General features: G+C 33.8%; 1 long non-coding RNA gene across 1 annotated transcript; it reads right to left on the reverse strand.

Annotated features, from left to right (window-relative positions):
* Positions 1–10,658: 10,658 nt before the first annotated feature.
* Positions 10,659–12,640, reverse strand: LOC149808414 (uncharacterized). Its single transcript, XR_016419821.1, has 2 exons — positions 11,538–12,640; positions 10,659–10,778 (listed from the first exon to the last, which is right to left on the reverse strand). It is a non-coding gene; the product is annotated as an uncharacterized LOC149808414 (long non-coding RNA).
* Between the last annotated feature and the right edge of the window lie 114 nt (positions 12,641–12,754).

Raw genomic sequence — 12,754 nt, forward strand, 5'->3', positions numbered from 1 at the left:
GAGTTAAATAACAACAAAGGATATTTATGGATGCAGTTCCCTTCAATATTAAATGACTATTAGATACACAAAAGATGTTGATTGGTATGACTATTATCAAAGCTGTATCATTGTCAGATAGTGAATATCTATTAGGTCAAGTATAAAATGCCATTAATGCTGACTTTCTTGCCTCAATTATCTACATTGCTTTTCTCTAATTATTCTTTTATTAAAATAAAATTTTTGGAATACTTCAATCTTAACTATAATATGTAACAGACATTGAACACCTAGGCATGAATGCGGACTAGGCAGAAAAATGATTTTGAATTCAAATGATTTGATGAATAAATACTGTCAAGTAAACAGATATGGGCCTTGTACTTCAGTGTCCTCTGAACATAAAATAATCTCATGTAAAAGGCATTTACTACAGTGTAATAACAACATAACATATTGCCAAGTAACAGACTTCTACTATAATGTACTAACAATATAACACATCAAGTAACAGACTTTTACTATAGTTTAGTCTCAACATAACATATCGCCATGTAACAGATGTGGGACTCTACTACAGTGTACTCTTAACGTAACATAGTATCATGTAACACATCTGGCACTCTTACTACACAGTATACTCTCAACATAACATATTGTCAATACATGTGACACTTTTACTATTGTACACTCAACATAACATATTGTCAATACATGTGACACTTTTACTAGTATACTCTCAACATAACATATTGTAAAGTAACACATGTGGCACTTTTACTAATGCATACACTCAACATAACATATTGTAAAGTAACACATGTGGCACTTTTACTACAGTGTACATGACATGATACTATAATTCAAAATTCTCATCCATTTCAATGTTTTTTTTTAATTTCCTATATTATTCTATGGCAAAGCTTTAGTACAAATAGAGCTTTGGATATCATTCATTCTATGACTAAAAAGATTCAATTTTTTTTAGACTAAATCTAAGTTTATTCTCCCTTTTACAATGAATAAAATACAAGCAATTCCATTAGCTAGAAAACAGGTATATTAATACTCTTTACCTGCAAATAAAACCCTTAACTAGAAGACAGGTATATTAATACTCTTTACACATAAACAATCCCTTAAATAGTACACAGGTGTATTAATACTCCTTACATACAAACAAATCCCTTAACTAGTAGACAGGTATATTTATACCCTTTACACATAAACAATCCCTTAACTAGTAGACAGGTATATTAATACTCTTTACATACAAACAAATCCCTTAACTAGTAGACAGGTATATTAATACTCTTTACATACAAACAAGTCCCTTAACTAGATGACAGGTATATTAATACCCTTTACATACAATCTCTTAACTAGTAGACAGGTATATTAATACTCTTTACATACAAACAAATCCCTTAACTAGTAGACAGCTTTATTAATACCCTTTACATACAATCCCTTAACTAGTAGACAGGTATATTAATACTCTATACAAACAAACAAATCCCTTAACTAGTAGACAGGTATATTAATACTCTTTACAAACAAACAAATCCATTAACTAGTAGACAGGTATATTAATACTCTTTACAAACAAACAACTCCATTAATTAGTAGACGGTATATTAATACCCTTTACATGCAAAGAAAGAGGAAATTAAAATCACAAAATATGGTAAATAAACAAACTAAAAAGACAAAATAATAAAACAACTGTCCAGAAATGATTGTAAATCATGTTTGTTAGAGGATTAAAAGTCTGAATTAGCCATAACAATAACAATATTTGGTATGTCTGCATACATAATGCACAAGCAAAACTGCAAATTCTTATACTGAGAAAAACAAAACATTTTTTTAATGAAATTTGTATGCAATAATGATTTTGCAGATTCTAAACATTACACAACAGGCAAATTAAATATCAAGTGAAAATCATAACATGAATATTAAAAAGTAGTTCATCTTTATTCCATATACGGCAATCCTTGTGAAAAAGAAAGCGGCATTTTAAATGCAGTTTCCATACCTAGTCTTCATACAGTTTGTCATACCATTTGTAACGGTGGCCTAGAGTAGGTAAGGTTTATACAATGCATATATTTTAAATTCTGTCTGTAATGAAGTTCTAACAGTAGCACAGTAACACTACAAACAAACGAGGTCAATACAAAATCTCTTTACAATCATAAAAGAATTATATCATGTCGCAGTATGTAAAATTCTGCAGGCCGTATTCAAACTATTGCTGGCAACAGAAAATTATAATGTTATCACAACATGCATGATATAATTCATCTACCTTCCATAAATAATGAAATACCTACATCTTAAAAGGGAACCACAAGTCAACAAGAAAAAGGTAAAGGTGTCTAAAATTGTAATTCCTGGATCTGACAAATCAAATGTTTGGAGCTCAGGGTCTACCAAAATACAGGATTAGGTCCACCATCTAAGGTATCCCAGTGGGCTACTGCGCACATGAGGACCTTTCTACATTGTTTGAAAACATTAATATTTCACAACAGAGAGGGATCATTTGAGACTCGTAATGAGGAAAAATTAGGGGAACACACAAAGCTTACTTTTATATTTCAATTGGAGCCACAGAAACTCAGCTGGTAAAGAAAAGGACTGTTATCCAAGGGTCATGAGTTCAAAACCTGCCCAGATAAACCTTAGTTCCCATTTCCTCAGCATGATATAGCCAATAATGTGCTGAAAGTGTCAGTAAAAACCATTAAACCAACCCTCTTATATTGGATATTGTTTCAAGTGTCATTAAAAACCATTCAACACCCTTCTATGGGATACTGATTTAAAGTGGACTGCTTAAGTTCTTTTCCTAGTAGACTATTCCACTACTAATTTAATTCTGAAATTTGTCACACCCTTAGTAGAATTAATTTTCACTTTCTTCATGCATATATACCATCACACAAAACAGCAACTGGACATTAAACACAATTAAATAAAAGTTATAGAGAGTAATAATCTCTGACAACCTCTTATCTGCAAAAGTCAACATCTTTTTCTGAGCTTGGACAGAAATGTTGTGGATAGAACTTGGTATTTTTACTAAACTAATTGACTTCATAATCCCCATAGTGACATTATAATACATAGTCAAGAACAGTGCTACTGCAGTTTTACACCTTTTAGAATTCATGTCTATAAATTACACTTATTGCCAAGTGATTTTCCCATGCTCTTACAAGCCCTGTCTCTCCCTATCATCTATTTTCATTTCACCAATAATGTATCGCCTCCCATTATTATATGATGATGTATATCAGTTAATGCTGTATATATACACAACTTACAGACCTTGTAAACAATATCCACCTGTACTGGCAATTAAATGAGACACTGTTAAATCATATTCTATATACAGGTAGTTTACACAAAATACCATACACCTTAAGCTGCAAGTACTGCATTCATTGCCAGGTCCAAGTCATCTTTCATTACAAATAGGACTAATAATTATGTTTCAAAGGCATTTTTGTTCAGTTATGGTCCTTCAAGGGGCAATATACCACAAGAAAGTTTGCCATAAGCATTTAAAAGGGGCCTATCACTGTTTAGTCCATGCTATACAACTTTGACATCATAAAATCCTCCACACAATCTTGACCTTGCATGCCCCACCTAGGTGCTGTGTGTCCCCATACACACTTCCTACTTTGATTTTTAGACTTGCTGTACCATTAACCAATTGTAGACACACAAAAAATATCATGTGGGCTTTTTTAAAAAATTTAAGTCAGTAATTGTAACAGATGGATCAGTTCAGTTTTGATGCATTTATTTTCCAAACTGAAGCCTACACACATACTGGCAATATAGGTACCTGAGTGTGGTGTGAGAAGGAAAAAACCTGCATACCTGCTCACTTTCCCAAGATTTTCCAGTCAGTTATAAATGAGTTAGTTTGTAAATAAATGTCGACAGGTAACTTTCTTCAATACAGCACTTTTTCAACTATATACAAAACAGGCCCCCAAAGAGGCAATTACTTCCACAAGTTCTTGTTAATGGGGATTTACTCCCATCAGTAAGGTGATTGAATACAATAGTGAATGAAGCTTACTTGTCCATTTTCCATTAGTGTTAATAAAAACTTTCAAATACCCAAAACTTCACAAAGCTGGAAAATTATACGTCATTTATTAATTTGCTCATTATGCCAAGAACCAGAATGATGTATTTTCTGTGCAAATTTAGTTATACAGATATCAATAAACTGACTGAAAAGAACAAAAAAATATGCAAGCACATGAATGTATGATATTAGACAGGAAGTTAAATAAAATGTTCCAATATTTACGCAAATTTGAAATGATAGTAATCCAACTCATTCACATGAATACCTTTCCAAAAATTGCTTTACGATTCCTATGAAAACTAATTATTGCACAGAAGAATAGTTCGCATCCTAACTTTGAAGTTTTTGCTCGATACAATATTTACTGTGATATTATCATGTAGTGAAGAGATAATAAAATATTAAATGAAATAAAATATAAAATAGGATACAATATTTACCACAATGCAGTCTAATACTTTGTCCATTTGCTTTTCAAGGTTACTTGTATTACCTGCATATATAACAACCATTTTGCCAATTCTGCATGTGGATTCATTAACTGTAATTATTTGACTCCTCAAACCTGCAATATTTCCAGACAGGAGCCCTCAATAACAGCTGTGGAGTTTATGTTCCAGAATTTGTCTGCCATTTTGGTCTCAGTATTTGATATGAAGTTAATATTTTCATTTGACAGCAAATCTACAAGTTATCTTCAACAAATGATTCATTTCTTACAAAAATTATGCTGATGTTTGGTCCTTGGTTTCTTCTACTGCTAACTGGTCTGACAGCTAACGTCTAGCAGATGAATAATAATACCAAAGAACAGTGCAAAATTCTTTATTTCTATCATTGATGTGGCATAAAACTCTTCAATTTTCTTTCATCGACTTAAATTCATGTATAATGTGGTACATCACATTCAACTGTTCCTGCACTGCCATATTGTCCTATTTACCATATTGTCCTATTTACCATATTGTCCTATTTACCATCTTGTCCTATTTACCATATTGTCCTATTTACAATCTTGTCCTATTTACCATATTGTCCTATTTACCATATTGTCCTATTTACAATCTTGTCCTATTTACCATATTGTCGTATTTACCATATTGTCCTATTTACCATATTGTCCTATTTACCATATTGTCCTATTTACAATATTGTCCTATTTACCATATTGTCCTATTTACCATCTTGTCCTATTTACCATCTTGTCCTATTTACCATATTGTCCTATTTACCATCTTGTCCTATTTACCATATTGTCCTATTTACCATATTGTCCTATTTACAATATTGTCCTATTTACCATATTGTCCTATTTACCATATTGTCGTATTTACCATATTGTCCTATTTACCATATTGTCCTATTTACCATATTGTCGTATTTACCATATTGTCCTATTTACCATATTGTCCTATTTACAATATATATTGGCTATTCCAGCAGTAGTATACCTACTATTGCTATATGTTGTCAGGAAAAATATTATCGTGTCAATACATGCCATCTATACTCGCTTATAAGACATGTCCAATCACAAACTGCAGAGACCCAGATCTGCCACTGCATAATGTGCTGACAGATCTGGTTCTGTGCAGTTTGTTAGGAGTAATCAGTACAACAAATAACATGGACCCTAATTTGCAGGCACATTAAGATATGGCAGGTCACGATCTTTGTAATTTGACTTGACTTATAAGCAAGTATAGACAGTGTAAAGAATTGTTACAACTCTGGTATCCAGTCTAAACAGTGTACTAAAAAATACAAAAACGTGGGGGGGGGGCGAGTCCATGCAACCATTACTCCTGTCAAGGACATAACAAAAAATAGCTGTCTCCAACTTCTGAAAGGGAAAAAATACATACTTTTCTTGGCTGAATATATATGTGTTTATGAGTTATGTGCATGACAGTCAGAAATTGTTAACAAATATACAGCTTGTGATAGGATAAAAAGTTTAATTTAAAAAACTGATTAACTAATTGAAGTTTAACTGGATATATTTGCAAATTGTGTCCCTTGTTATTTAATCGTAGCAGGCTGAGAGGCAACATGCACCTATGACCCTGTCATGCAATCCTCTTGACTTCTTATCAAAGCCTTATCAGTGGAAAGTATCATTGTCTCTGGTGGGTGGGCAAGGAGTCTTACTTCAATGCAGAGTTTAGACATTTTTATGTCCATCCATGGAAGTAACCATTAACAAAGCAAAAAGCAGATATCTGACAATCTTGGAAAGGTATGTAAAATTTACAAGGGATCAGAAAACCTCAAACTCATCACCCTTGCAGATGAAGAAGTATACTCCAATTCTCCTGCTTGGAGTTCTGGAAGACTGTGAAATCAAGAGATCTCTTAATTGATTTCAGGGTGGGTTTTAACAGAGCATTCATTTTGGAACAAATTCCTGGCCTAAACTAGCCTTATCTATAACTCCTAATCTGAAGTTAATTGTTTTATCTATTGTGTATCTATTACCCATACAATTTCCTTGACAATAAAGGTGAACTAAGGATGAATAACTCTTTCTAAAATAATTCAATTATCCCCACCATTCTAGGGTACTAATTCAATTAGGAAATTGCAAGTACACTATCCAATGTCAACTGTGGCCAAATCATCAAAGACTGAACTGAAAGACTTCACCACTAGTCTTCCCTGACATTGTAACCTATAATTTTCTCCAATGATGTCTCCACTGACAGACACAGAATGATGAACAATACAATAAACTCCAAAAGACAACTCTTTAGCAGTACTATGGTCATGTGTGATGGGTTGTGGTGATAACATACCTGACAAATCATTGATACCCTTAGCACTAGTGAAAGTCACTATCATATATCCTTCCTATGGGCAGGGGGAAAAAAATCCAACAATTTTGTGCTTGCCTGGAATTCTCATTTTCACAAGAATACATGGCAATATTTTTTCCAACATTTCACATAAAATTCTGGACAAAGCATGGTTAATGATTTTGTTTCCATAACTTCCCTTATGCTGAAATACAACTATCAAATATATGTGCTTATAAGTCCAGTCCAACTGCAAAGACAGACCCTGATCTGCCATCACATAATACACTGGTAGATCAGGGTTTATGTTGTTTGTTCTACTGATTACTCCTAACAAACTGCATATACCCAGAGCTGCCAGTACATTATGTGACAGGAGATCTGGGTCTGTGAAGTTTGCAATTAGACTTGACTTATAAGCGAGTATAGATGGTATTTATCATAAGTTGTCTGATTTTTAAAAAATGGGGAAAACACAGATCAAATTGCCAAATTTGACCCGATATCCTGTGTTCTTGCCAATCATTATTTCCAATATTTTGCACCTAAGATTTATAAGTTAGATTTTTTAAATATGAACATGAATGTTTTTAAAACTTTATATTTTTGTTCTGGCCCAAGTACCAGTATTTTTCATAAACAGAATATAGTATTCCCTCAGTATAAAGTTCTTGATGGAAAACACTCAGTATACTGCCTTATAATGAAGTATATGATAACCAGGCTCAGAACGGATATGCCTCACAAAAATCAGGATGATTTTTTAAGTGACAAATGAAATTTGCAGTCAAGTATGCTCTCCACCATCCTTCCTCTTCCTCCACCCCTTGTCACATATTCTTCTTCCCTTGGTAAAATATCTGAAAGTCTAAGGTTTGTTTTCTACTGACCTGCCTGTGTCTTTATTACCTGCAACACAATTTGCAATCTGACACCTTTACAAAGAGATGCAAAGACAGAATCTGGTTTCCTCTATTTGGCTTTCCCATTTTTTACAAATAAATAGCTACAGCCACAGCAGTTCAGGGGTTAACATGATGGACTTGTGATCTATGGGCTGTAGTTTTGAATCCTACCCAGATTTGTCTGGTCAACTGACATGACAATACATACAATGCCTGTACATTATAAAGCCTGGGCAATATATACAATGCCTATACACTATAAAGCCTGGGCAAAACATACAGAATAAATGTTCCATATCCCTCATTTTAATTAGAGCTAGCACTTTGAACATCTACTAATCAAAACAAGAATTAATTGTTTCCATGTTGTAAATGAAGATGCAATATTCCCATCTTCTAATCCCTCACATCATCCAAATCCCCCCAAACCAAAACCAAACAAATGAAAAAATGAGAAAATTAATTGCAGAAAAAAATGAAGCCTATTTATGTTTTGGGTATTATCTTTTAATATTGAAAAAGATGCAGAAAATGTCATTATCCTTGACTATATAAGGCTTATTCCTGTCTTTGCATAAAATCTATTCCCTTCTTGGACTTTAAAATAAATGTACATAATTCACCAAATAAAAGGAAACTGAAAAACAAGGCAACAGTGTCAGTTATTGCTTTGGGTCATCAAATAATTGCCTTTAATTGTCTTTTGACTTACACCAAGCTACTTGGAAATTTCTGCATTGAAGTTTCCATTTTCGGTCTTTCCTTCCATTGGCACCCTTTTATCATCAATTCAGTGTTTTGTCCTCCATAATTTGAGGCTATATATTTCTCTGACCAATAAAGTCCTTTTTTTTTCATGTTTGAGTAACTTTTGTATTTTCAGCTATTCTGAAAAAAAACTATTTGCTAAGTATGAATCCACAAACGTTCAATCAAGTGGGAAAAAGTTTTATGATATACAGAATTTATGTATATACAAATGTACACATGCAGTTCTTTACACCTTTTCAATACAACATAGTGGGACTACAAAAAGTCCAAATGGGTTTTCAACATGCATGAGATAACAAAACTGATCTGCAGTAACAATAAGTAAATGACAGGATAGTCCGGTGGTTACAATAGGTAAATTACAGGATAGTCCAGTGGTTACAATAGGTAAATTACAGGATAGTCCGGTGGTTACAATAGGTAAATTACAGGATAGTCCAGTGGTTATAATAAGTAAATGACAGTATAGTCCAGTGGTTACAATAGGTAAATGACAGGATAGTCCAGTGGTTACAATAGGTAAATTACAGGATAGTCCGGTGGTTACAATAAGTAAATGACAGGATAGTCCAGTGGTTACAATAGGTAAATGACAGGATAGTCCGGTGGTTACAATAAGTAAATGACAGGATAGTCTGGTGGTTACAATAGGTAAATGACAGGATAGTCTGGTGGTTACAATAGGTAAATGACAGGATAGTCCAGTGGTTACAATAGGTAAATTACAGGATAGTCCAGTGGTTATAATAGGCAAATGACAGGATAGTCTGGTGGTTACAATAGGTAAATGACAGGATAGTCCAGTGGTTACAATAGGTAAATGACAGGATAGTCCAGTGGTTATAATAGGTAAATGACACGATAGTCCAGTGGTTACAATAGGTAAATGACAGGATAGTCCAGTGGTTATAATAAGTAAATGACAGGATAGTCCAGTGGTTACAATAGGTAAATGACAGGATAGTCCAGTGGTTACAATAGGTAAATTACAGGATAGTCCAGTGGTTACAATAAATAAATTACAGGATAGTCCAGTGGTTATAATAGGCAAATGACAGGATAGTCCAGTGGTTACAAGAGGTAAATGACAGGATAGTCCAGTGGTTCCCAACCTTTTTTTACTGCAACCCTAAAAAATAGTTTTCTGAGCCTCAGGACCTGTTTCTACACTTTGATAAGTTTTGCCACCCTAAAAAAAAAGATGACCATCCATGACCCTCCAGATCATCACTGTGACCCTGATTTGGGTTGCTACCAGAGGGCTGAGAACCACTGGTAATTTGCCCATTTCACTTACGTATCATTTAATGTTTTAGTTGATGTAAAACACCAAGTGTTGTTTTACTTGTAAATTGAGCATTTAATTCAATATATCACTCTTTGACATCATGAAGCAAAGATAAAAAAGTCAAAAATAAAACTTCCGAAACCAATTCTTTAACTCATTATTCGCTGGAGATTTTTATAATTTTTGCCTTAAATGGGAGTATAGAAACCCATTTTGGGGGCTACTTCTGAACACATTCAAATACATCTGCTTCCAAGAGATTTTCATTTTAGCCAGATGCCTAGTTGTGTTAGAAACATCATTTTTCATTGGCTGTTTGACTCACACATTGGTTTTTTTTTGTGGTGCTTATTGAACCAATCATATTCGTGTCGTGGCCACTTTTTACTTCAAATCCCCAATTTATCCTACTTTTTGCAAAGGTTCACCCGTCTGTTTGCAGTTCAGACTGGTCTGCCTTAGATCTCTGCCCAAAATGTCTCAAATCTAGACACAAAATCCGATCCCATCAATGGGTGAATTTTTGGTGAAAAATCTTAGTCTCAAATAATATGTTTTTACCTGTATAGTTTGCAATGTGAGTAGAAAGTCGAGATTATTTGGTATCATTGTAGATCTATATCTATGTTTCTGTAATACCATCCACTTTGGTGTATCTTAAATGACCTTGATGATACAGAGCTCAGAAGTAGGGTACTACCTCATGATATGTAAACATGGCACCAGGGTTAATGAGTTAAAGAAAAATCTAGAAATCAGGACATAAATTATAATTATATCAAAAGTTAAAGAGCGTATTAAAATATCACTTTATTCAAAACAAAGAGCAAATAAAAATTTCACCTTGTTCAAAAACATGGGAAAAATTGTCTCATATATAAAAAATTGCTTGACCTCAGTATTGTCCATGAATCAGTCTGGAAGAAAAAGAAAGGAAAATAAAGACATATTAGATGATGTTATGCACTCTTAAGGAAAATTATATATCACACAATAATTGGTACAAAAATGTATTGATGTACCATGGCTAAGAGTCAGTATGGTCTGCATGGCAAAAGGTTGTATAAAATATCCTTTCCAGATCAATCAATAATGGCTTGGAATATTTAGTCTAGAACTAGAATGAATCATCTGAGGAACTGATGCTGGGATTCTTGATAAAAAAATGTGCTCCTTGTGGAAAGATCACTATCATACCATCAAAGACTTGATATGATAGAAAAACTGGATAAACTGAAAAACAACAATTCCCATGGGGAACTAGATTTATTCTGAAGCATTGTATAGATGAAAGAAAACCCACTGTTGTCTGAAGATTCCAAAATAATAAATACACAAGATAGTTATTACAGAAGCATTTGCTAAACTCTGATGTAAAGAAAGTACTGACACCCTGAAGCTGTGAATCTGCTTTTCATAGTTTTATTTTATCACAGGCCATGTCTGTTTCATCCTAATTCCATAATTATCTGTCTTAAAAACTTGCAAGAAATAAAACTTGTGCAAGTCAGCTTTGTGAAGCAATGAGACCATATGATGACCCTTGTCAGCAATAATTTTTACAAGAAATGGCTTATTCACCATGGATTTTTCTCAAGTTACATGAAAAAATCATGAAGTAAAAAAAAAAAAAAACATGACAATTTTCCAGAAATGTCATTTTTACCAAAACTCACCATGCATCATGCACATCTCCATATGATCTATTCGAGGGACACAGAGTGGCTGAGTGGTCTAAAGTGCTCACCATTACAGATCACTGACATCTCACTTCTGTCTGTGCGGGTTCAAGTCTTGGTCTCAGCCTGTGTGAGTACGTAGTGAAGTTTGCCAGTAGCTTCCCATTGGGTCGGTGGTTCTTTCTGAGGTTTTGCTGGATTCTTCCTCCACCACTTACACTGGTTGCCATATACAACCAATCTTGTGCTGCAAAATGGCATTGAACATCGTAACAACAAGTAGATCTATAAAAAATGTACATAGTTTCCAAGGAAACTAGAAACCCTATGATGGGCTGGTTACTTGAAAAACAAACTGGCAAATTTCATTACAAGGTATTTTTTTCAAAATAATCCATTTAGTATCTTCATAATGCAATACACATCCCCACCATCTCTGCAATACACATCCCCACCATCTCTGCAATACACATCTTCATGATCTCTGCAATTCACATCTTCATGATGTCTGCAATACACATCTCCATTATCTCCACAATACACATCTCCATTATCTCCACAATACACACCTCCATTATCTCTGCAGTAATCTCCATTATCTCTGTAATAATTTACATACAACTACATTTTATCTCTTCAACAACAGAGCCAAGTATGAAGGCAGTATACTGAACACTACATGAAGTTAATTGCACATAGGACTTTAAATGACCACATGAAAAGTATCAGGTTCAATTATTTTTTAAATTATTGAGCATCTTTATAATGAATCATGGGTCATTCTTACTATATCTGAAACAATGAACAAAATTTAAAAGAAATACCTGTAAAATTGATGAAGGAGAAGATTACACAAAGTGTGGACCATACAGTGGGATATCACTGGAAAAATTACCAGCTTGAAAACCTGGTATTTTTTTAAAACTTTGTTTAGCACCTTCACAACGCATTTTTGCCAAATTTCATAATGTCCACATTAATTACTGTATGCACTCACTCAAAGTCCAGTCTGTGTGTGTGTGTATGTGTGTGTGTGTTTTGGATTTTTAATGTAGCTTTAACAATATTTCTGTCATATCACTATGGTGTCTGCAGTAGGGCAGTTTATAGTGATGTCTAGCACTGGGCATCACACTGCAGACATGTGGCATGATGTCCCACCCGGTCACATTATCCCGACACCATGCCGACCACTCATAACACTAACCTCGTAA

Source organism: Sinohyriopsis cumingii, chromosome 1, assembly GCF_028554795.1.
Source record: "Sinohyriopsis cumingii isolate HCF-2022 chromosome 1, ASM2855479v2, whole genome shotgun sequence".
Classification (NCBI taxonomy): Eukaryota; Metazoa; Mollusca; class Bivalvia; order Unionida; family Unionidae; genus Sinohyriopsis; species Sinohyriopsis cumingii.